This window comes from Macaca nemestrina, chromosome 18, assembly GCF_043159975.1.
Source record: "Macaca nemestrina isolate mMacNem1 chromosome 18, mMacNem.hap1, whole genome shotgun sequence".
Taxonomy (NCBI): domain Eukaryota; kingdom Metazoa; phylum Chordata; class Mammalia; order Primates; family Cercopithecidae; genus Macaca; species Macaca nemestrina.
Genome location: NC_092142.1, coordinates 5,683,280 through 5,707,704, shown reverse-complemented (window position 1 = coordinate 5,707,704; position 24,425 = coordinate 5,683,280). Strand labels below are relative to the sequence as shown.

At 41.4% G+C, this 24,425-nt stretch overlaps 1 protein-coding gene and 1 pseudogene across 1 annotated transcript in view; both read right to left on the bottom strand.

Annotated features, from left to right (window-relative positions):
• LOC105467818 (RNA binding fox-1 homolog 1) overlaps window positions 1–24,425 on the bottom strand; it is a 2,482,591-nt gene that overhangs the window by 2,435,187 nt on the left and 22,979 nt on the right.
• Window positions 10,738–22,914, bottom strand: LOC139359723 (small ribosomal subunit protein eS1-like; annotated as a pseudogene).

The window sequence follows — 24,425 nt, the reverse complement described above, 5'->3', positions numbered from 1 at the left end:
TCACCTGGCCCAGTGCTGCCACTGCCAGAAACCAAAGAAGCCACCTGGAGGACCAGAGATTGGCCCACGCAGACAGGCTATCATCAGTGCCCACATACGCTGCACATGGTCCCTAGTGTTGACACACCTGGTCCACCACCACCACCACCACTGATGCCAAAGGACAAGACTTCCTAGCATCCCCATCCTCAGCAAAGCCTCACCACAGCCTCCAATAACAACTGCAGTCTGGCCGGGTGTGGTGGCTCACACCTGTAATCCCAGCACTTTGGGAGGCCAAGGTGGGCAGATCACGAGGTCAGGAGTTCAAGACCAGCCTGGCCAACATGGTGAAACCCCATCTCTACTAAAAATACAAAAATTAGCCGGGCGTGGTGGCACATGCCTGTAGTCCCAGCTACTCAGGAATCTGAGGCAGGAGAATTGCTTGAACCCGGGAGGCAGAGGTTGCAGTGAGCTCAGATTGTGTCATTGTACTCCAGCCTGGTGACAGAGAGAAACTCCATCTCAACAACCACAATAAAAAAAAACTGCAGTCTAAGCCACTGAAAAACTCACAGACACCACTCATGCCAATTACAGCTGAAGAAATCATATGCAGACTATACTACTGTACCCACCCAGAATCAAAAGCCAAAGTATGATACCTAATGAACATTGTAGATACAGCTATAAGAAAAGGTCTTTCCCCTGTAAAAGTCAATCCATGGAATCGGAAGAAGTGACTGTTACGTCAGAGGCACACATAGTCACATAAGGACACAGGAAATATGAAAAAGGAAACATAACACCTCCAAACAAGCACAATAATTCTCCAGCAACATATTCCAATGAAAAGAAAATCTATGAAATGCCTGAAAAAAATTCAGAATAATGATATTGAAGAAACTCAGGGAGATACAAGAGAACACAGATAATGAATACAAAAAAATCAGGAAAACAATTTATGATCTGAATGAGAAATTCAACAGAGACAGACAGCATAACAAAGAACCAAACACAAATCCTGTAAGAGAAGAAATCATTGAAAGAAATACAAAAGATAATTGACAGCTTTAACAACAGACTAGATCAAGCAAAACAAAGAATTTCTGAACTTGAAGACTAGTCTTTTAAAATAATCCAGTCAGACAAAAAGAAAGAAAAAAGAATAAAGCAAGGCTACATAACATATGGGACACATGTGTGACCAAATACTGAAATTCTGGGAGTTCCGGATGGAGATGAGATGGGGAATGGCATAGAAAACCTACTTAATAAAATAATAACTGAAAACTTTCTAAGTCTTGCAAATGATATGGATCCAAATACAGGAAGCTCAAAGATTCCCAAATAAATACAACCCAAAAAGGTCTTCTCCAAGGCACATTATGGTAAAACTGTCAAAAGACAAGGAGACAATTATAAAAACAGCAAGAGAAAAGCATCAAGTCACTCATAAGAGAATCTCCATCAGGCTAACAGGGGATTTCTCAGCAGAAACTTTATACGCTAGGAGAAAAGGGGATATACACTACAAGTTTAAAAAAAAAAAAAAAAAAAAAGTTGTAAGCCAAAAATACTATACCCAGCAAAGCTACCCTTCAAAAATGAAGGAGCCTGGTACAGTGGCTCATGTCTGCAATTCCAGAGATTCAGAAGGCTGAGGCGGGAGGATCATTTGAGCCCAGGAGTTCAAGGCTTCAATGAACTATGATCATGCCACTGTACTCCAGCCTCGGTGACAGAGTGAGACTCCAATGCTTAAAAAAAAAGAAAAAGAAAAAAGAAAAAATATTTCCCAGAGAAGCAAAAGACTGTTTGTTTGTGTCTTGTTTGTTGTGGTCCTACGAGAAATGCTTAAGGGAGTCGTATGTTGGGAAGCAAAAGAACAATACCTACCATCATGAAAATACATGAAAGTATAAAACTCACTGGTAGAGCAGACACACAAAGGAGAAAGGATTCAAACGTCACCACTAAAGAGAACTACCAAACTGCAACAATAAATAATGAGAGAAAAAAGCAACAAAGGTGTATTAGTCTGTTTTCATGCTGCTGATAAAGACATATCTGAGACTGGGCAATTTACAAAGGAAAGAGGTTTAATGGACTTACAGTTCCACATGGCTGGGGAAGCCTCACCATCATGGTGGAAGGCAAGAAGAAGCAAGTCACATCTCACACGGATGGCAGCAGGCAAAGAGGGAGCTTCTGCAGGGAAACTACCCTTTTTAAAACCATCAGATCTTGTGAGACTTACTCGATATCATGAGAACAGCATGGGAAAGACCTGCCCCCATGACTCAATTACTTCCTACCAGGTCCCTCCCACATGTGGGAATTCAAGATGAGATTTGGGTGGGGACACAGCCAAATCATATCATTCTGCCCCTGGCCCCTCCCAAATCTCATGTCCTCACATTTCAAAACCAATCATGCCTTCCCAACAGTCCCCCAAAGTCTTAACTAAGTTCAGAATTAACTCAAAAGTCCACAGTCCAAAGTCTCATGTGAGACAAGGCAAGTCTCTTCTGCCTATGAGCATGTAAAATCAAAAGCAAGTTAGTTACTTCCCAGATACAAAGGGGGTACAGCATTGGGTAAATACAGTCATTCCAAATGGGAGAAAATGGCCAAAACAAAGGTGCTACAAGCCCCATGCAAGTCCAAAATCCAGTAGGGCAGTCAAATCTCAAAGCTCCAAAATGATCTCCTTTGACTCCATGTCTCACATCCAGGTCATGCTAATGCAAGAGGTGGGTTCCCATGGCCTTGGGATAAAAAAGGCCACAGCTCCACTCCTGTGGCTTTGTAGGGTATAACTCTCCCACCCACCTGGCTTCTTTCATGGGCTGGCATTGAGTATCTGCAGCTTTTCCAGGCACACAGTGCAAGCTGTCGGTAAATCCACCATTCTGGGGTCTGGAGGATGGTGGCCCTCTTCTCATAGCTCCACTAGGTGGTGCCCCAGTAGCGATTCTATGTGAGGGCTCTGACCCTACATTTCCCTTCCACACTGCTCTAGCAGAGGTTCTCCATGAGTACTCTGCCCCTGTAGCAAACTCCTGCCTGGACATCTAGGCATTTCCATACATCTTCTGAAATCTAGGCAGTGGTTCCCAAACCTCAATTTTTGACTTCTGTGCACCCATAGGCTCAACATATCACAGCAGAACCAAATGAAATAGAGGCAAAAAAGAAATGTAAAGAATCAACAAAATGAAAGTTGTTTTTTTGAAAAGTTAAACAAAATTGATAAACCACTAGTGAGGCTAAACAAAAAAAAAAGGAGACCCAAATAAAAACAATCAGAAATGAAAAAGGAGACATTACAACTGTTAGCAAAGAAATAAAAAGGATCATTCTAAAGGCTATCATGAACAACCATATGCTAACAAATTGGAAAACCTAGAGGAAAGGGATAAATTCCCAGACATATACAGCCTACCAAGACTGAACTAGTAAGAAACAGAAAATCTGAACTGACCCAAAATGAATAGCAGGTTTGAATCAGTAACAAAAAGTCTCCCAAAAGAGAAAAGCCCTAGACCAGGCTTTTATGCTGATTTTGATCCAATTTATAAAGAAAAACAAACACCAATTCTTCTCAAACTATTCCGAAAAATTGAAGAGGAGGGAATTCTTCCTAACTCATTGTATAAGGCCAGCACTACCCTGATATGCAATCAAGACAAGGACACAACAAAAAGAGAAATCTACAGGCCAATATTGCTAATGAACACAGATGGAAAAATTCTCAGCATAATACTACCAAGCCGAATCTAATGATGAATGAAAAAGATAATATACCATGATCAGGTGGGATTTATCCCAGGAATGCAAAGATGGCTCAACACACACAAATCAATACATGTGATACATCACATCAACAAGATGAAGGGCAAAAACTATCTGATCATCTCAGCAGATGCAGAAAAATCACTCAGTAAAACTTACCATTCCTTCATGATGCAAGCTCTCAACAAATTAGGCATAGAAGGAACACTTCAACATAAGAAAAGGCATATATGAAAAATCTACAGCTAACATCATACTCATTGGGAAAAGTTGAAAAGCCCTTCCTCTAAGAACTGGAACAAGACAAGGATGGCCACTTGCACCACTCTAATTCAATACAGTATGGGACATCCAAGCCAGAGCGATCAGACAAGAGAAAGAAATAAAAAGTATCCAAAATGGAAAAGAAGAAGTCAAATTATCTCACTTTGCAGATGACATAATCTTATACTTGTATACAGAAAAACCTAAAGACGCCACCAAAAATCTCTTAAAATGAATAAATTAGGCTGGGCATGGTGGCTCACGCCTATAATCCCAGCACTTTGGGAGGCCAAGGTGGACAGATCACCTGAGGTTGGGAGTTTGAGACCAGCCTGGCCAACATGGTGAAACCCTGTCTCTACTAAAAATACAACAATTAGCCAGGCATGGTGGTAGGTGCCTGTAATCCCAGCTACTTGGGAGGCTGAAGCAGGAGAATCGCTTGAACCTGAGAGGCAAAAGTTGCAGTGAGCCAAGATTGCACCACTGCACTCCAGCCTGGGCAACAGAGCAAGACTCGATCTCAAAAAAAAAAAAAAAAAAAAAAAGATGTACAATTTAGTAAGGCTTCAGGACACAAAATCAGTAATGTTTCTATATACCAGTAACAAACTAGCTAAAAAAGAAATCAAGGAAGCAATTCTATTTATAATAGCTACAAAAATAAAATACCTAGGAATAAACTTAACCAAGGATGAAAAAAAAAAAAATCTACAGTGAAAACCACAAAACACTGATAAAATAAAATGAAAAGGACACAAAGAAATGGAAAGGTATCTCATGCTCATGGGTTGGAATAACTAATATTGCTAAAACGACCGTACTACCCAAAGCAATCTATAGATTCAGTATAATCCCTATCAATTATATTCCTCATAGAAACAGGAATAAAAAAATCCCTAAAATTCATATGGAACCTCAGAAGACCCCAAATAGCCAAAGTAATACTGAGCAAAATAAACAAAGCTAGAATCCTCACACTACCTGATTTTAAAATATACTGCAAAGCTATAGTAACCATAACAGCATGTATTGGTGTTAAAACAGACACAAAAACAAAGGAAATAGACTATAAAATCCAGAAATGAATCCACATATTTACAGCTGATTTTCAAGAAAGGTGTCAAGAATATACATTGAATAAAGTACACCCTCTTCATTAAATGGTGCCAGGAAAGCTAGATATCCAAACATGGAAGAATAAAACTAGACCCTTATCGCTCATCACATACAAAAATAAACTCAAAATCGATTAAAGACTTAAATGTAATAACCACGACTACAAAACTACTAGAAGTAAACACAGGAGAAACGCTTGAGAACAAAGATTATATGGCTAACACTTAAAAAGTACAAGCAACAAAAACAGACAAATGGGATTGTAGTAAACTAAAAACTTTCTGCATATCAAAGGAAACAATCAACAGAGTGAAAAGACAACACCCCTCCCTTACACCATATACAAAAATTAACTCAAGATGGCTTAAAGACTTAAATGTAAAACCCATAACTATAAAAACGCTGGAAGATAACCTAGGCAATACCATCCAGGACATAGTCACAGGCAAAGACTTCATGGTAAAGATGCCAAAAGCAATTGCAACGAAAGCAAAAATTGACAAATGGGATCTAATTAAATGAAAGAGCTTCTGCAGAGTAAAAGAAACTATCAAAAAAAATACACAGACATTTCTCAAAAGAAGATATACAAATCACCAAGTTTATGAAAAAATATTCTACATCACTAATCATCATGGAGATGCAAATCAAAACCACAATGAGGTATCATCTCACACTTGTTAGAATGGCTATTATTAAAAAGACAAAGCACAACAAATGCTGGAAAGTATGTGAAGAAAAGAAAATTCTTGTATATCATTGGTGGGAATGTCAATTAGTACAGTCATTATGAAAAAAAGTACAGAGATTTCCCAAAAAACTAAGAACAGATCTACCATATTATCTAGCAATCCCACTCCTGGGTATATATCCAAAAAATAGGGTATCAGTGTATCAACGGGATACCTGGACCCCTATATTTACTGCAGAACTATTTACAATAGCCAAGACAGGGAATCAATCTAAGTGTCAATCAATGGATGAATGGATAAAGAAAATGGGAATATATGCACAATAGAATAGTATTCAGCCATAAAAAAGAATGAAATCGTTTTATTTTCAGCTAAATGGATGGAACTAGTGGTCATAATGCTAGGTGAACTAGGCCATGCACAGAAAGAAAAATACTGTATGTTCTCATTTATATGAGCGGTTTATGCTCCTGGAAATCAAAGTGGGGGCCATGTTTCAGGTCAGTAGGGTCTGGGATAGAGACCGCAGTTATGGACTTGTGTGCCCTGGAGCTATATAAAATTGATATCATGGAGATAAAGAGTAGAATGATAGCTACCATAGGCTGGGAAGAGGAGGGGTTTGAAAAGAGGTTGATTAATGGGTATAAAAATATATAATAGAAGGAATAGAATCTAGTGTTCAATAACGCAGAAAGTGACTATAACAATTTATTGTATATTTCTTTTTTTTATTTCAATAGTTTTTAGGGAACAGGTGGTATTTGGTTACATGGGTACGTTCTTCAGCGGTGATCTCTGAAATTTTGGCACACCCATCACCAGAGCAGTTTACCCAACATATAGTCTTTTATCTCTCATCCCCTCCCCCCTTCCCCCCAAGCCCCCAAAGTCCACTGTTTCATTCTTGTGCCTTTGCATATATCATAGCTTAGCTCCCACTTATGAGTGAGAACATGTGATGTTTGGTTTTGATTCCTGAGTTACTTCATTTAGAGTAACAGTCTCCAACTCCATCCAGGTTGCTGTGAATGCCATTATTTCATTCCTTTTTAAGGCTAAGTAGCATTCGATGGTATATATGTAACACATTTTCTTTATCTACTAATTGATTGATGGGCATCTGGGCTAGTTCTATATTTTTGCAATTGCAAATTTTGCTGCTGTAAACATGTGTGCAAAAGTGTCTTTTTCATATAATGACTTCCTTTCCTTTGGGTAGATACCTAGTAGTGGGATTGCCGGATCAAATGGTAGATCTATTTTTACTTCTTTAAGGAATCTCCATGTTGCTTTCCATAGTGGTGTTACTAGCTTATATTCCCACCATCAGTGTAAAAGGGTTCCCTTTTCACCACATCCATGCCAACATCTATTTTTGTGTATTTCACACGTGGTATCGCACTGCGGTTTTGATTTGCATTTCCCTGATAATTAGTGATGTTGAGCATTTTTTCATGTTTGTTGGCCATTTGCATATCTCCTTTTGAGAATTGTCTATTCATGTCCTTGGCACACTTTTTGATGGGATTGTTTTTTTTCTTGCCGATTTGAGTTCCCTGTTGATTCTGGATATTAGTCCTTTGTCAGATGCAGTTTGTGAAAATTTTCTCCCACTCTGTGGGTGATCTGTTGACTCTGCTGATTATATCCTTTGCTGTGCAGGAGGTTTTTAGTTTAATTAAGTCCCATCTACTTATCTTTGTTTTCCTTGCATTTGCTTTTGGGTTCTTGGTCATGAACTGTTTGCCTAAGCCAATGTCTAGAAGCATTTTTCAACGTTATCTTCTAGAATTTTTATGGTTTCAGGCCTTAGATTTAAGTCTTTGATCCATCTTGTGTTGATTTTTGTATAAGGTGAGAGATGGGGATCCAGTTTTATTCTTTTACATGTGACTTGCCAATTATCCCAGCACTATTTGTTGTATAGGGTGTACTTTCCCTACTCTGTTTTTGTTTGCTTTGTCAAAGATCAGTTGGGTGTAAGTATTTGGCCTTATTTCTGGGTTCTTTACTCTGTTCCACTGGTCATGTACCTATTTTTATACCAGCACCATGCTGTTTTGATTACTATAGCCTTGTAATATAGTTCAAAGATGGGTAATGTGATACCTCCAGATTTGTTCTTTTTGCTTAGTTTTGCTTTGTCTATGCAGACTCTTTGTTGGTTCCAAATGAATTTTAGCATTGTTTTTTCTAGTTCTATAAAGAATGATGATGGTGTTTTATAGGAATTTCACTGAATATGTAGACTGCTTTTGGCAGTATGGTCATTTTCACAATATTGAGTCTATCCATCCATGAGCACGGAATGTGTTTCCATTTGTTTGTGTCATCTATGATTTCTTTCAGCAGTGTTTTGTAGTTTTCCTTGTAGGGGTCTTTCACCTCCTTGGTTAGGTATATTCCTAAGTATTTTATTTTTACAGCTATTATAAAAGGGTTTGATTCTCAGCCTGGTCACTCTTGGTGTATAGCACTGCTACTGATTTGTGTACATTGATTTTGTATCCTGATAAATGAATTTATTATATATTTCTAAATAGCAGTAACATTGGAAATATTCCCAACACAAAGAAATGGTCAACGTTTGAAGTGACTAATATCCTAAAGACTCTGATTATTACGCATTGTATGCATGTACCAAAATCTCACATGGACCCCATAAGTGTATACAATTATTCTCTATCAAAAAAATTTTTAGGAAACATGCAGGAATACACTGTATCTCTTCCTTGCTGTCTCTGGATGTTGTCACATGAGGACTTGACATGTGGATTGTGGCAGCCTCTGTGACCAAGAGCAGAAGGCAATAGCAGCACAGAAACCTCAAATGAAAAATCTAACATCTCAAGCTACTAATTTAGCCAACCTAGCTATCTCCGGTCTTAGTACATGAGGTGATAAGCCCTCACTGTTCAAGTTGGGTGGCCATCAATTGCTGCAGAAAAGAAGTTAATGAGGCTTCCTCCTCCCAGATCCTCTACTAGACCCTGACATGCCCATTCAGTCACAGGCAGAAAGGGAAGCAGAGGGTAAGTAGACCTGGCTGGCTCTGCCAGAGGCAGATCTTACCCGTCCTGCTTGCCCTAAAAAAGCCTGGTGCCTATGCAAGGGATTTAGAGGTGGACCCTGTGGTCATAGTCTAGGCAAAAAAACCCATCCACTAATAACTGAACATGGCAGAAATACAGTCACCTTTTCCTCAGTCTTGCCAATAAAGTCAACTCCTCTGCTCACCAGGGAGGAGACATACGAAAGAGAGACTTGGAAGTTTTCATCCCAACTCACTCTTCTTTGTTTTTGTTTTGTTTTGTTTTGAGACTGAGTCTCACTCTATCACCCAGGCTAGAGTACAGTGGCGCAATCTTGGCTCACCACAACCTCCGCCCCCTGGGTTCAAGCGATTGTCATGCCTCAACCTCCAGAGTAGCTGGGACTACAGGCGCCCACGACCACGCCTGGCTAATTTTTGTATTTTTCGTAGAGACACAGTTTCACCGTGTTGGCCAAGCTGGTCCCCAATTCCTGGCCTCAAGTAATCTGCACACCTCGGCCTCCCAAAAGGCTGAGATTACAGGCATGAGCAACCCCACCTGGTCACCTAACTCACTCTTGGGAGGCCAAAAGTGATGCTGGAACTTTCTTCCTCTGCAGGTTACAGGGAAAATTAGGGAGAACACAAGGCATCAGAGATGCAGTGATGGATATGTCTATATGGAACTTTTGTCTACATCCAGTAGAAAATGTATTTCTAGGCACCAGGTTTAAGAGTGAAAACCTGGAGTCTTGTCTGTTAGCATTCTCCTTCCCCACAAACCAGAGAGGGAATACATTTTGCTTCAGCACACCCGGATGTAGGAAATGTCACATTCCTATTTCTGTAACTTCAGTTAAATCTGCTCTGAGTCCCTGGATGCCTGGCAGGTGGAGAATTCAATCTTGTCGTTACCAGAGTTCCTTTCCCTTCTCCATGGGCTTATGTAAGAATTCTGGGCTTACACACTGTTGGAAAGCCAGGTAGGAACTACGTCTCCCGAACTCTCCATTCTTCCAGCTGTTCATGATCCGTCAACCTTTTTTGGGCCATCTGCTATAAGAAGACGCTCCTCACGGCATCAGTCCACCGACCTACAGGCTCAGCCCCAGGGGCCCTCACTGTAACAGGTCTCCACTAGGCAAAGGAACTCACAAAAACCTTCTCTTAAACTTGCCTTCCTCTGAGATCCAGCCACTCCCTCGCTTCTCACCTTAAACACAGATGGCAGCTTCTTCCCATCATTCCAAACCTTGGGGATTGTCCAGCCAAATTCTCTTCAGACAAAGCTTCCCCTTCCTTCTTCAGGGAGATGATGCAAGGGCATCTGAGATCTCTGGAAGTCCAATTCTGGCCTCTCTTTGGGGTGGGCTGAGAGTGGGAACTAGACTCTCTTTTCCAAGTGCCATGTTTGTCTTGTTCATCATTATATTATCTCCAATGCCTGGCATATAGTAAGCACTACAGACCTACTCTATGTCAGGCATTGGAGATAATATACTGATGAACATAGTAGGTGCTATTAGTGTCTGTATAATGGAACTCTTGAGGTTGAAGCTATTAGCAGAAACCTGCCAAGCAAAAGGATGGAAAACCTACCACCAAAAAAAAAAAAAAAAAAAAAATGAAAGCAATCGTGCCTTTGAGCTCTAAACACACAAGGCACCAGCCCAAGTTTGGGCAATTTTAATACAGCAGCCATTTTGCCTCCAAACTGGCACTGGAAACCACTCTCTGCCTCTTAAAGAAAACTAGTTTCTCTTTCTCTAAGCGTGCAGCATTTCTCCCCGGTGGCAGTACCCAGCCCACTGCCACCAGCAAAGGACTGCATCCAGGAGCCATGAGTTTGATAATTTAAATAATATATTTTATAGGGGAAAACAAAGTAATATCCACATAAACCTGAAACTACCACCACTTTCCAGAGGCTGAATCCCATTTGTGGAGTCTCTTGCATGTCAAGCACCTTGCAGTCAACTCAATTACACACTTTTGGGATTACATACTTTTGGGATTAGTTGCAGAGAAGAGTGAAGGTTATCTGCAGAATAAAGGAACTAGGGCTCAGAATTCCCAGAGCAATCCATGACAGAGGAGGTGAGTAGAAAAGGGAAGGGTGAAGTCAAAGGAGTTGGCCAACACCAAGCAAGGATCATGGGACCCTATCCATTAACCCACATCTCAAATGAAGTCAACAAAACCCATCAATGCTTGGTGTAAGTGGTGTATGCTCCCGGAAATGAAAGCAGGGGCGTTTCAGGTCAGTAGGGTCAGGGGTAGAGGCAGCAGTCATGGACTTGTGGGCCCTGGAGTATGAGATGATTCTGAGACATTGAATTCCTACAGCGATCTCAAGTAGACATCTCAGGTAGGGCTTCAACATTCGTGGACCATGGACTCTGTGGGCCTGAGAGCAACAGCCTCAGTGCATGTCCCAGCTCCATCAATCCCAACTGGGGCTTCGAACAACTTACTTATTTTGTTAACTAATGTTATTTTAATTGACAAATCATAATCGTACACATTTATGTGATGTTTTTATATGTGTAGACAATGTGGAATGATTAGATCAAGCTAATTAGCATGTCCATCACCTAATTCACCGACAATTTTTATGATGAGACATTTGAAATGTACCCTCTTAGTTATTTTGAAAGATACATTATTATTGACTATAATCACTCTGCTGTGCTATAGATTTCAAAGCATATAATCCAGCAAGCCAACTTCTAGGTATAGAGTAAAAAAAATTAAAGTCAATATGTCGAAAGGATCTCTACATTCCTATGTTCACTGCAACACTATTCACAATATCCAAGGTATAGAATCAACCTAAGTGTCCATCAGTGGATGAAAGGATAAAGAAAATGTACTATATAAACCCAATGGAATACTATTAATCCTTAAAAAGAATGAAATCCTGTCATTTTCAACAACGTGGATGAACTTGAAAGACATTGTGTTAAGGGAAATAAGCCAGGCACAGAAAAACAAATACTGCATGATTTCACTTATATGTGGAATCTAAAGAAGTTGAACTCACAGAAATAGAGAGTAGGACAGTGGTTATCTGGGGCTGGGGTGGAGGAAAGGTAGGGGATAGGAGATACTGGTCAAAGGGTACAAAGTTTCCAACAGGAAGAATAAGTTTTGAACAAGCTAAACTCCTCTGAAAGATTAGTTCCTCATCTGTAGAGCAGGGACATATCATTGACCTTCTAGGGATGTTGCTGTGAGAGTAAGAAATGATGTTCAGCATAATACCTAACACACAGTCAGTTCTCCTTAAGCTTGAACCTGAGTCACCATGACCTCTACTTCTCAGGACAGAAGGTTCACAGCCAGTGTCTCAGTTCCCAATGAAAAGTGGATCCCAGATCAGGCTGAACAGCAGGATCTCTAGGGGATACCCAGCCCTACTGAGTCAGAATCACTGGAGGTAGAACCTGGGTATGTATGTATGTGTGTGTGGGGGGGGTAAGTGTGTGTGTCTATGTATAAGACACAGGGTCTTGCTCTGCAGTCCAGACTGGAGTGTCACAATCATAGTTCACTGCAGCCTCAAACTACTCCTGGCCTCAAGCCATGCTGCCACCTCAGCCTTCAGAGTAGCTGAGACTACAGGCTCATGCCACCAAGCCTGGATACTTTTTTTTTCTACTTTTGGAGACACAGTCTCACTCTGTTGCCCAGGCTGGAGTGCAGTGGTGCAGTCTTGCCTCACTGCAACCTCTGTCTCCGGGTTCAAGTGATTCTCATGCCTCAGCCTCCTGAGTAGCTAGGATTACAGGCATGCACCACCACACCAGGCAAATTCTGCTTTTTTTCATTGTTGTTTATTGTTTGTTTTTCACAAATAGGACTTTTTATTTGCCGCTATTATAAGTCTGAACTTTAAACAGATTCTTGGACTGTTGGTTCATATCCATCAGCTCATTCAACTTTAGCACGTGTCTCGTCCCTAGTGGGTTTTCCAGAACTACTACCTTCACCACGAAGCTCCATGCCTTTTCCCAATCCAAACCCAGGGTTCTCCAGCATCTTTACTTTTCTAATGAAGACCTCATGGAGAGGATAAATTGGCAAGCCTTTTCTACATCTTTTCCAATCTTGTCTGGAATCAATTTATTGGCCACTTCTTTCAAGTCATTTGTCTGCACCTCTCAGGTCATGATTTCCAGCATCTTCTTCCAGATTTGGCGGACTGCTGGTGCTGAGCATAAGAGGTCTTCCATATCTGACTGTTGCGCTTTTCAGTAAAACCAACACAGAATAGACGAAAGAAGTAGCCATCAGTAGTCTTGACATCAACATGAGCTTCAATCATTGTTGAACATTTTTCAACCATGGAACATATTTTGTCACAGCTAAGAACCTATGCCATAGAAGTGAGTCAGGCAGTTTTTGCCCTGAACATCTTCAGTAATCAGCCTGAATTTTCTAAATGCAACTTCATCACTCTGCAAATCAGCAAGACTCACTTCAAACACAAGACCCTCGAGACGATCAGATGCAATTTGGGTTCCTTGGGTCCTGGTGGCTAGCATCTTTCCAATACTTCTTATAGTGAACATAGTAAGTGCTTTCACATCATACTGATCTTTCTTAGAAAATGGATCGACTACTTTCTTCTTAACTCCCTTTTTGCCACCTTTCATAAGGCATTTGTTCTTAACAACCGCCATGGTGCTGCTCAGAGTACCAAAAGGCTAAATTTTATATTTTTGGTAGAGGCAGGGTTTCACCATGTTGGCCAGGTTGATCTTCAACTCCTAACCTCAGGTGATCTGCCCAACTCAGCCTCCCAAAGTGCTGGGATTACACGCATGAGTCACTGCACCCAGCTGCTACTTATTTTTTCTTTTTCTTTTTTTTTTTTTTTTTTTTTTGGTAGATACAGTGTCTTGCCATGTTGCCAAGGCTGGCCTGGAACTCCAGGCCTCAAGCAATCCTCCCACCATAGCCTCCCAAAGCACTGGGATTTCAGGTGTGAGCCACCAAGCCCAGCCTGGAATCTATTTTTAAAGCCCATCAAGTGTTGAATAAAACTGCAAGTTGGGCTGTTTTATCTTTGTTTTTTACATTTCAATTGTTTTTAATATATTCAGAGATACATGCAAACATTACCAGTCAATTTTAGAACATTTCATGACCTCAAAAAGAAACCTCATACCCTTTGGCTAACACCCCCATCCTCCCATGCCCCTAACAGCCAGAAGCAACCACTAACCCACTTCGTATTTCTATAGATTTCCATCTGAATGAAATCATGTAGAATGTGATCTTTCATCTGTTTTCAAGATTCATCCACACTGTAGCATATGTGAGTACTTTGCTCCTTTTTGTAATCAAATAATATTCCACTGTGTGGGTAGACAACATTCAGTGTCTCTCTTCATCTGGTGATGGGCATTTGGATTAATTCCCTCTTTGGGTTATTAGGAGTGATGCTACTGAATTATTCATGTACAAGTTTTGTGTGGACCTGTGCTTTCATTTTTGAATATGAAAATATGGCACATCTCCAACATACAAGTGGCCAATAAGCACATGAAAAGATGCTCAATGAAATTCATCATCAGGGAAACACAAATCAAAACCACAATGAGATACGACTTCATACCCATAAGGATGGCTAGAATCGAAGATACAGAAAACTGGCCTAGCGTGGTGGCTCACGCCTGTAATCCCAGCACTTTGGGAGGCCGAGGCGGGTGCATCACCTGAGGCCAGGTGTTTGAGACCAGCCTTGCCAACATGGTAAAACCCTGTCTCTAGTAAAAAAAAATACGAAAATTAGCCAGGCGTGGTAGCAGGTGCCTATAATCCCAGCTACTCAGGAAGCTGAAGCAGGAAAGTCACTTGAATCTGGGAGGCAAAGATTGCAGTGAGCCGAGATTGTGCCACTGCACTCCAGCCTGGGCGACAGAGCAAGACTTTGTCTCAAAAAAAAAAAAAAAAATACAAAAAATAACAAATGTTGGTGAGGATGTAGAGAAACTAGAACCTTCATACACTGCTGGTGGGAATTAAAATGGTGTAACCACTGTCACAAACAGTTTGACAACTTCCCAAACGATTCTACGTAGAGTTACCAAACAACCCAGCAATTGTACTCCTAGGTATAGGCCCAACTCGGGCTCTCTTACTCTATGGAAAATGAACTATGGGTACTTGGCAAGAACAAAGAGGGAGAGAGACAGAAATGGTGCCATGAGGGCACATTGATTGGTCTCTAGTGCACATGGCTCCACTGCAAATGCCCTCTCAATGACTTCATCAGTTGCTCATAAAAAAATCACCCTCTGCTCCAATCGTGGGGGAAGAAGTGCGGATTAAACCTGGTGAGGCACGGTAAGACTGACTGCTAAACTTTATGAATGATGGGGGGATTTGCAAGTATAATCTTGACTGTACTAGATTTTTTACTTTCTCCACTGTCTTTGAAAACCTCACTCTTGACTAAGAACTGACCTTCCTGTACTTTTTATTGCCTCTAAGTAAATTTCCAGTTCCACATAGTCCAAAGATGATTTGCTGAAAAATCTCTCAAAAGAAAAATGTTAAGAATACAGGCATAGTTATATGGCAAATTTTGCAAAAGAAACACAAATTGCACTTGTAGGTACGCAGCACAATACATTTTCACAGGTAAAGAAAAAAGTGTTCTTCATTCTAGTAGAGGCTACAGGATGAGGCCGATCAAGGTGCTTGCCCAGTCAGACCTTGGGCTCTTAACTAATTTGTGTTAGAGTCACCTCTGATGGAGTCTGTATCTCAGTCACCTTTTTTTTTTTTTTTTTTTTTTTTGAGATGGAATCTTGCTCTGTCTCCCAGGCTGGAATGTAGCGGCGTGCTCTCAGCTCACTGCAAAATCTGCTTGAACCCTCGTGGGTTCAATCGATTCTCCTGCCTCAGCTTCCCAAGTAGCTGGGACTACGTGTGTGTGCCACCATGCCCGGCTACTTTTTCTATTTTTAGTAGAGACGTTTCATCATGTTGGCCAGGCTGTTCTCAAACTCCTGACCTCAAGTGATCCACCTGCCTTGGTCTCCCAAAGTGCTGGAATTACAGGCGTGAGCCACCATGCCCAACCTCAGTCATCTTTTTATCCTCCACACCTGGCAAGTTCTATGCACACTGTGGTTCCCTACAAGTTCGTTGAATAAACAGGAGACAGACAGAAAGTGGTAACTCTGGAAGTAGAGAAGATTCCAGAAAATGTGGATATTTCCCAGAGACTATGGCCAAATACTTCAGCCTTGCCAGAGTTTCTCTATCTCAACTCAAACCTTACGTGTGGGCCCAGGTGCAGTGGCTCACACCTGTAATCCCAACACGTGAGGAGGCTGAGGTGGGCGGATCACTTAAGGCCAGGAGTTTGAGACCAGCCTGGCCAACACGGTGAAACTCCATCTCTACAAAAATACAAAAATGAGCCAGGCGTGGTGGTGTGTACCTGTAGCCCCAGCTACTCAGGGGCTGAGGCACAAGCATCGCCTGAACCCAGGAGGCAGAGGTTGCAGTGAGCCAACATTATGCCACTGCACACTAGCCTGGGCAATAAAGCAAAACTGTCTCAAAAACAAACAAACAAAAACAAAAGCAAAAACAAGACAAAACAAAAAAAACCTTATGTGTGGGCCTTGTTACAGAATTAATGTTTATATGGACAATATGTACACGGGTGTATGTTAAGAGCATGAGTCATCCACGAGATTTTAGCAAAGTTCATTTAGAAAGCTCAATGCCTTGGACTTCCCCTTGCTTTGCTGCCTCTGTCCTCAGAAGCAGGCTTCATTCTTCTATGTAACCAGCAAATCCTTTATGCAGAGATGTACACAACACACTCCTATCCTTGGCTATGACACCTTGAAAGGCTCTTCTTGGTGGCCCCTGGTGCTCATTTCAGAGTAGTTCAAATGAAAGTGATCAGCTTTCACGCCAGTCATTCTACAAATCACTCCTCTTATGACCAAGCTTTCTAAATGCTATACTGAATTATTACTTAAAGAAATGTGCACATAGGCCGGGCGCAGTGGCTCACGCCTATAATCCTAGCACTTTGGGAGGCTAAGGCAGGCTGATCACGAGGTCAGGAGATCGAGACCATCCTGGCTAACACAGTGAAACCCCATCTCTACTGAACATACAAAAAAAAATAGTCGGGCGTGGTGGCAGGTGCGTGTAGTCCCAGCTACTCGGGAGGGTGAGGCAAGAGAATGGTGTGAACCTGGGAGGCGGAGCTTGAAGTGAGCGAGATTGCACCACTGCACTGCAGCCTGGGCAACAGAGCAAGACTCCGTCTCAAAAACAAAAAAAAAGAAATGTGCACATATAAGAGGTCAACACAGTAAATTTTCTTACAAAGTGAACATACTGGCCAGGCGCAGTGGCTCATGCCTGTCATTGCGGCACTCTGGGAGGCTGAGGTGAGCAGATTGCTTGAGCCCAGGAGCTCAAGACCAGCCTGGACACATAGTGAGATCCCCATCTCTACAAAAAATAAATAAATAAATAAATAAGTAGGCAATCGTGGTGGCACATGCCTGTAGTCCCAGCTACTCGGGAGGCTGAGGTGGGAGGACTGCTTAAGCCCAGGAAGCAGAGGCTGCAGTGAGCCATGATGGTGCCACTGTGCTCCAGCCTGGGTGACAGAGCAAGATCCTGCCTCAAAAAAAAAAAAACTGAACATCTCCATATTACCAACACCCAATTCAAGAAAAAGAACATTACAGCCCCTTCCAGAATATTCCTGGGGTCTCTTCCATCTCTACTAACCCCTGACAACCAACAGCCTCCACCAATTCCACCTGACATTGTACTTTATGAAAGCAGCAGTTCTCAGATGGGGGCTATTTTGCCCCCTGGGGACATTAGGCAACATCCAGACACACAGGGGTTGTTTCTACTTGAGGGGAGTTGTGTTACTGCATCCAGTGAGTCCAGAGATGCCGCTCAACATCCTAGAATGTACAGGGAACCCACACACATACAACAGAGAAATTGCTGAGCCAAAATGTCAGCCGGTCGCAGCTGAAACCCTAACATACACAGAATCACACAGAATCTGCTCTTTCGTGCTCGGAATCTCTTTCATTCTACTCATTTCATAGGAAACAGAAATGTCATTTGGAGGCAGGTAGAGTCCAAAACAAAGAAAATCCAGTTTTGTTTTGTTTTTTTAATCAGCCTGGTACCTTTAGAGCTAGGATTTGGTTTCCATTCTCTCTGTCTCATATTCAAGTGATTTTTCTTCAAATGGCATCTGCTGGGCTCAAGACCCCGAGATCCCCACAAAGCTGAGATTCACATGGGAATTTTGTACACACCCACACAGGTATACACTGCCATTTACATGCAGACATCCACCCACAGATACACACATCCGGAGACCAAGACAGAAAGCAAAGTCCACCATAAAAGCACAGTCCCCCCAACAGGAGAAATGCACCATTCACCCCAGGGAGGCACCTATTTGTTTAATTCAGCCTCTGATAGTCAGGCTGTTGCCAAGACCAGCTCTGCAAGTCTTCCCCCTCTAGGAAAGAGAGACGGATTTTTTCTTTACTCAAGAATATAGATCTAAAAACAAAAACAAAAAACAAATACTTCTGCATCTCAAAGCAGGCTCTACCTCCTGAGCTACACATATTGATCAGCATTTTATTGTCAATTTTCTTTTATTTGAACTGGAGAAAAATATAATCTAATTATGTTCTTACTGACAGTTGGGAATCAGTCACACTAAATCCAATTCTCTGTGTTCGCATGATTAAGGTGTTTAATTTGGGGGGCAACAAAGCAAAAGCATTGGTCATGTTTTAATATAATTAGTACAGAATATATCTAAGGGGTTCAAGTATCACTGTAGCAAGAAGCTCATTCTGCAGTAAAAGAGGGATTGAGTTAGGGTGGTTCATGGCTGCATCGTTTTATCAATGTCTCTTCAAGAGTCCGTGGAATGTGGAATGGAAAAGACTGAAATAGTCCAAGTCTTGGCTAAGCTTCTATAAAGTGGTGTGAGGAGCTGATAAAATAACCTGGTCTTTAGAGACATCCCACACTGTAGTTCTCTAAGCTACAGATTCTCAGATTTTTCTATTTTATAAACCAGTAAAAATATTTTTTTAATTTGAGAACCAACATAAGGTTGCTATTTTTTTTTCTTTTTGGTAAGAAGGAACTTTTTTAAACTACCAGTTTCTCACACACACACACACACACACACACACACAGAAATTCCACCATGATCAGTCAGAATAGGTTAGGTTTTGCTGCAATAACAAACAACTCCTAAATCTTGGTAACTTCAAACAACAGAAGTTGTTTTTCGCACTCATGCTACATCTGCAGGGAGGTATGAGGTGCTCTGTTTCCCATCAAACTCACCCTAAGACTAACGCTAATGGGGGCTGCACCACCTCAAGTATCACCAACCAGGGAACAGAGGGAGAAGAATGCTACAGAGCCCTATACTAGGAATTAAATGCTCCAGGATAGAAGTCTTACACTGCACCTCTGCCCCCAACCTGTTGGCCAGTACTAGCCACATCCCCTCCCCCACCACACTGCAATGCATGAAGACAGGAGAACTGGATACATTACAAATTTCTACTCCATGGCATTTCATAAAAGAGAAAAAATTATGCAAATACAAAAATTTTTTAATAGAATAGAATATACACAATTTCAGAATAAAGAACAATCCTCCAAAAAGGACAAATAGGTGGTCTTTCATCAACGGGCACATTTCTGTGACATTTTCTGGTTTTCCATTTTATTCTTGACTCATGAACATTTTATACAGATGGTCCAAAGAACACCATTTAGGGACCAGTGCTCTAATTAGGTGATGAAAACGGCCCCAAGAACAGAGAGCAGTCTCCTTAGCAAAGACCCAGCAGGGCCAGGGTGACCACGTTCTCACCATCAATGCACAGACATCCACCTGCAGCATCCTCACATCCTGACATCAAACAGTGGCTCTTTATAGCTTGATTCTAATGCCCTCTCTTTGATCTTCATCATCACTGTAAAGCTCTCTGGCCCCAAGATCTAACATCGCCACTCTAGCTACATCCTGCAACTGTTCACCCATCCTGCCTCCTCATCCCTCTAAACTTCTCTTTACAACCTCATGTTTCCTTCTTATTTTACCTTCCTGCTCAGCCTGGACCTCAGAGTCACCTTCTTCTTGTAATGTGCTCCTAAACTTGTTCTTCCCTGCCTTCAACCACACCCACCTGGAAAATCTCCACACCCCATTGATGACTTGCCTTGCAACTGTCCAAGGGCTGCTGAATGATACTGGAAAGAACCACCACATGGATCTGGTAGTTCCACTAAATAATCTCACCATCTCATATGGACTTACTTCAAAAGAAAATTCCCATGGGCATTTTCTAACACTACTTTTTAAGATTATAATGTTATCTAGGTGATAGGATTCATAAGTCTCAGCCTTTTTCTTCCCCTGCTCAATAAAGTGTCAACTTGGTCTCTGCCCTTTTAAAACAATTCTGATTCTCCAATGTACGTACCTTGTCTCCCAACCCTTATCAGAATGAATCATGGAGAAAAATGTTCTCAGGGTGGGAGAGACTACGTGTTCAACATTCACTTCAGGAGTCTAGAATAGTGGTGGTGAGGGATGAAACTAGCTGAAGAACTTTAGGAGAAAGGGCTAAGTGCAGAGGAAATGGGAGAACAGGTGATTGTGAAAGATTTTGGAGATGAACTCATGAATAGAAGGAAGAAATGTCTTCTGAGGTGGTAAAGTGAGAACTCCACCAGTTTTGAGATATTAGTGAATAGGAGAAGCCAAGAAATTTAAAAATAAGTGTAGAGAATTTCTTTGTGGATATCTTTTAAGTTTTTCAAGAGCCTTGGGCAAAGAGTGGAATGAGTATTTGCATTGGGATTCTTTGAATCTGGGGTACTCTGAGGCTGAATCACATAGGATGTAGCTGTCATAGGATTACACTTGAGCATATACAAATAAAAGTAGACATAGATTAACACAAGTAGATATAGACCAATACAGTCTAAATTAATAATTTTAAATAAACTGGGTGGATGAAGTTTTGCTGTAATCAATTTACTGATGTGGTATATAATAGCTGAAAGACATATTGGAATGACATATTTTACTTGATTTGATTCTTTATATTTAAAGCATAACAGACTGTCATTTAGGTCATTATAGTTGCCATTATTTTTCCTATTTAATAGTAAACTTAATTCATTGTTTTGGTGTGATAATCATTTTGGGTTGAACCTCAAAATACAATAGTGAAAAATTGAAAAGAATTGGTGTCAGCCGGGCACTGTGGCTCACGCCTGTAATCCCAGCACTTTGAGAGCTGAGGTGGGCAGATCACTTGAGGCCAGGAAATTGGAGGCCAGCCTGGCCAACCTGGAGAAATCTCATCTCTACCAAAAATACAAAAAATTAGCTCGGCATGGTGGTACATGCCTGTAGTCCCAGCTACTTGGGAGACTGAGGCAGGAGAATCACTTGAACCCGGGAGGTGGAGGTCGCAGTGAGCCAAGGTTGCATCATTGCACTGCAGCCTGGGTGAAAGAACAAGACTCTGTCTTGGAAAAAAAATGGTTTAACAAAAAAAGTGTTTATTATTGTTTTATTTCGTTTAATACTAAATGTTGTAAATTGGTATGAACAAAAAGAAAACTCAAGCAACATATCATTCCTAAGCATGAATCTGTGAACATTGACAGCTTTGACTCTATTACTATTGTGTGATATTTCAACTCTCCCACCATTTTTTTTCTTTTAAATTGCTTCAAAATTTTTTGTTTCTATGTGGCACATATACACTATGGAATACTATGCAGCCATAAAAAAGGATGAGTTCATGTCCTTTGTAGGGACATGGATGCAGCTGGAAACCATCATTCTCAGCAAACTATCGCAAGAACAGAAAACCAAGCACTGCATGTTCTCACTCATAGGTGGGAATTGAACAATGAGATTACTTAGACACAGGAAGGGGAACATCACACACCGGGGTCTATTGTGGGGAGCGGGGAGAGGGGAGGGATAGCATTAGGAGATATACCTAATGTAAATGACGAGTTAATGGGTGCAGCACACCAACATGGCACATATATACATATGTAACAAACCTGCACGTTGTGCACATGTACCCTAGAACTTAAAGTATAATAATAATAAAAAAGATTAAAATAATAATAATAATAATCTCACCATCCAACTCTAGGGTAGACTTCACTTCTCTTCAGCAATATTTTTAAGCATCACAAATAAATTCCGAACCATATTTGCTATAGCAATTGACTTTAAACCTATTCCGTATCTGAAAGCCCCCCAAACCCATCCCTAGGGGTTTCAGAGCCCACTCAGAGTTGAGTTCTCTCAATTCACTTCCGCCTCACCCCTAGATCACTCTATCTTGACCCTCTTCCTCTGCCTTTCCCATCTTATAAAGAGAAGCATCCTTCTCCTTTTCCCAAGCTACCTTCTCCACTTGTGCCTCATTTGAGACCTCTCTTTATCACCTGTTCCCTTGGAACTCCTATGACTCGCCACCTTCACTCATCATTTGACTCGTAAATATTTTGCACCATGTATGTGCCAGGCGTTTAACATATAATCATGCTTAAGTCTCCACATGCTAACAAAAAATACCTTGATTATCCCTGCTATGCCCTCAAGTCATTACCCTCTCTGGTCCTTTCCTGTGTTCCCAAACTTTGTTGATCTTCATCAATCCCTCTGATGCAGATGACTCTGAAGTTTGCATCCTATTAGGTTGGTGCAAAAGTAATTGCAGTTTTTGCCGTTAAAATTAATGGCAAAAATAGCAATTACTTTTGCATCACCTAATATCTTTTCTCCTCCTACCAAACTTTGTCCCTGAACCATCTCATCACCTGTAACTACCTCCTCCATGCAGTTGATTCCCAGATCTGTATTACTCTACTTAAAGTCCATTCCCCACCTTTCTCGGCTAGAACAGCAGAAACCCACTTAGAATTGATGCCACCAGTTCCCCACCACCACCACCACCACCACCATCACCCTGCCATTGTTAGCAAAACCATTTCTTGAGTGGAGCTCAAAGATTTTTAATGATCTCCCACTCCCCAGAAAGATAACTTCCGACTCAGCCTAGAAGTAAAGATCCTCCAGATATGGCCTCAACTACCCTCCAACTGATGTCCCCAATGCATCCTTTTGATGCCCCCTTCAGTGAAGTTAAAATGGAATGTGTGTTTTTCTTTTCACATACTCCTGGTGTTTTTCCACGAATACAATTTCACCTTTTGAATATTTTCAAGGATTCTCCATGCTACACAGAGTGAAATCCAAACTCCCCATCAGGACCCCAGTTTTCCCAAACCCTCTTTGCACTTTTCTGCCTCCATGCTTTTCCTTGGGTCGTCCTCTTCTCTAAGATAACCTTGTGTATTACTCTAGGTTCTCCAGAGAAAGAGCACAGAGATAGAGACAGAGCTATATACATAGAGAGAGACAGATTGATTTGTTGTTAAGGGATGGCTCACATGGTTATGGGGGTTAAGGAGTCCTGGGGTCTGCAGTCAGCAAGCTGGAGACCCGGGACAGCCATGATATAGTTCCAACTCGAGTCCACATCTAAAGTCAGGAGAAGACTGATGTCCCAGCTTAAATATAACCAGATAAAGAGAGCAAATTCTCTGTTACTCTACCTGTTGGATGACTGGATGAGGCTCACCCACATTGGGGAGGACAATCTGCTTTATTCAGTCTACCAATTAAATGTTATCCTCATCCAGAATACTCTCAGAGACACACCCAGAATAAAGTGTAGCCAAGTATCTGGACATCCCTGTAACCCAGTCAAATTGATACATAAAATTAACCACCATGCCTTACTTCTACTCCCTCCCCATTACTGCATGTCCAAATCCTTCCCTTATTTCAAGGCTTAGTTCAAATGTTACCTCTTAACTAAGCCCTCCCTGCTAACCCCAAATATTAATAGAAGTGGTTCCTCCCTTCTCTAATGTCTCAAAATATATTATGTGTCTCTCTTTTACAGTATTTATTACAAACTCCCTTATAAATCAAGACAGTGATTCCCAAATTATCAAAAGAGTATAAAAGAAGTCTTCTTTGAGTGTGAAATACTTCATGGAATATAGCACATGGCCTCTTCATGAAGAAACTACTGGGAGAGAAAAAGACAAGATGGAAGAGGCCAGGGTAAGGAGGTTAGTAGAAAGTACAATGAGGCTGGGCACGGTGACTCACGCCTGTATTCCCAGCACTTTAGGAGGCCAAGGCCAGCAGATCATGAGGTCAGGAGATCAAGACCATTCTGGCTAACACAGTGAAACCCCGTCTCTACTAAAAACACAAAAAAACTTAGCCAGGCATGGTGGCAGGTGCCTGTAGTCCCAGCTACTCAGGAGGCTGAGGCAGGAGAATGGCGTGAACCCGGGAGGCAGAGCTTGCAGGGAGCCGAGATCACGCCACTGCACTCACGCCTGGGTGACAGAGTGAG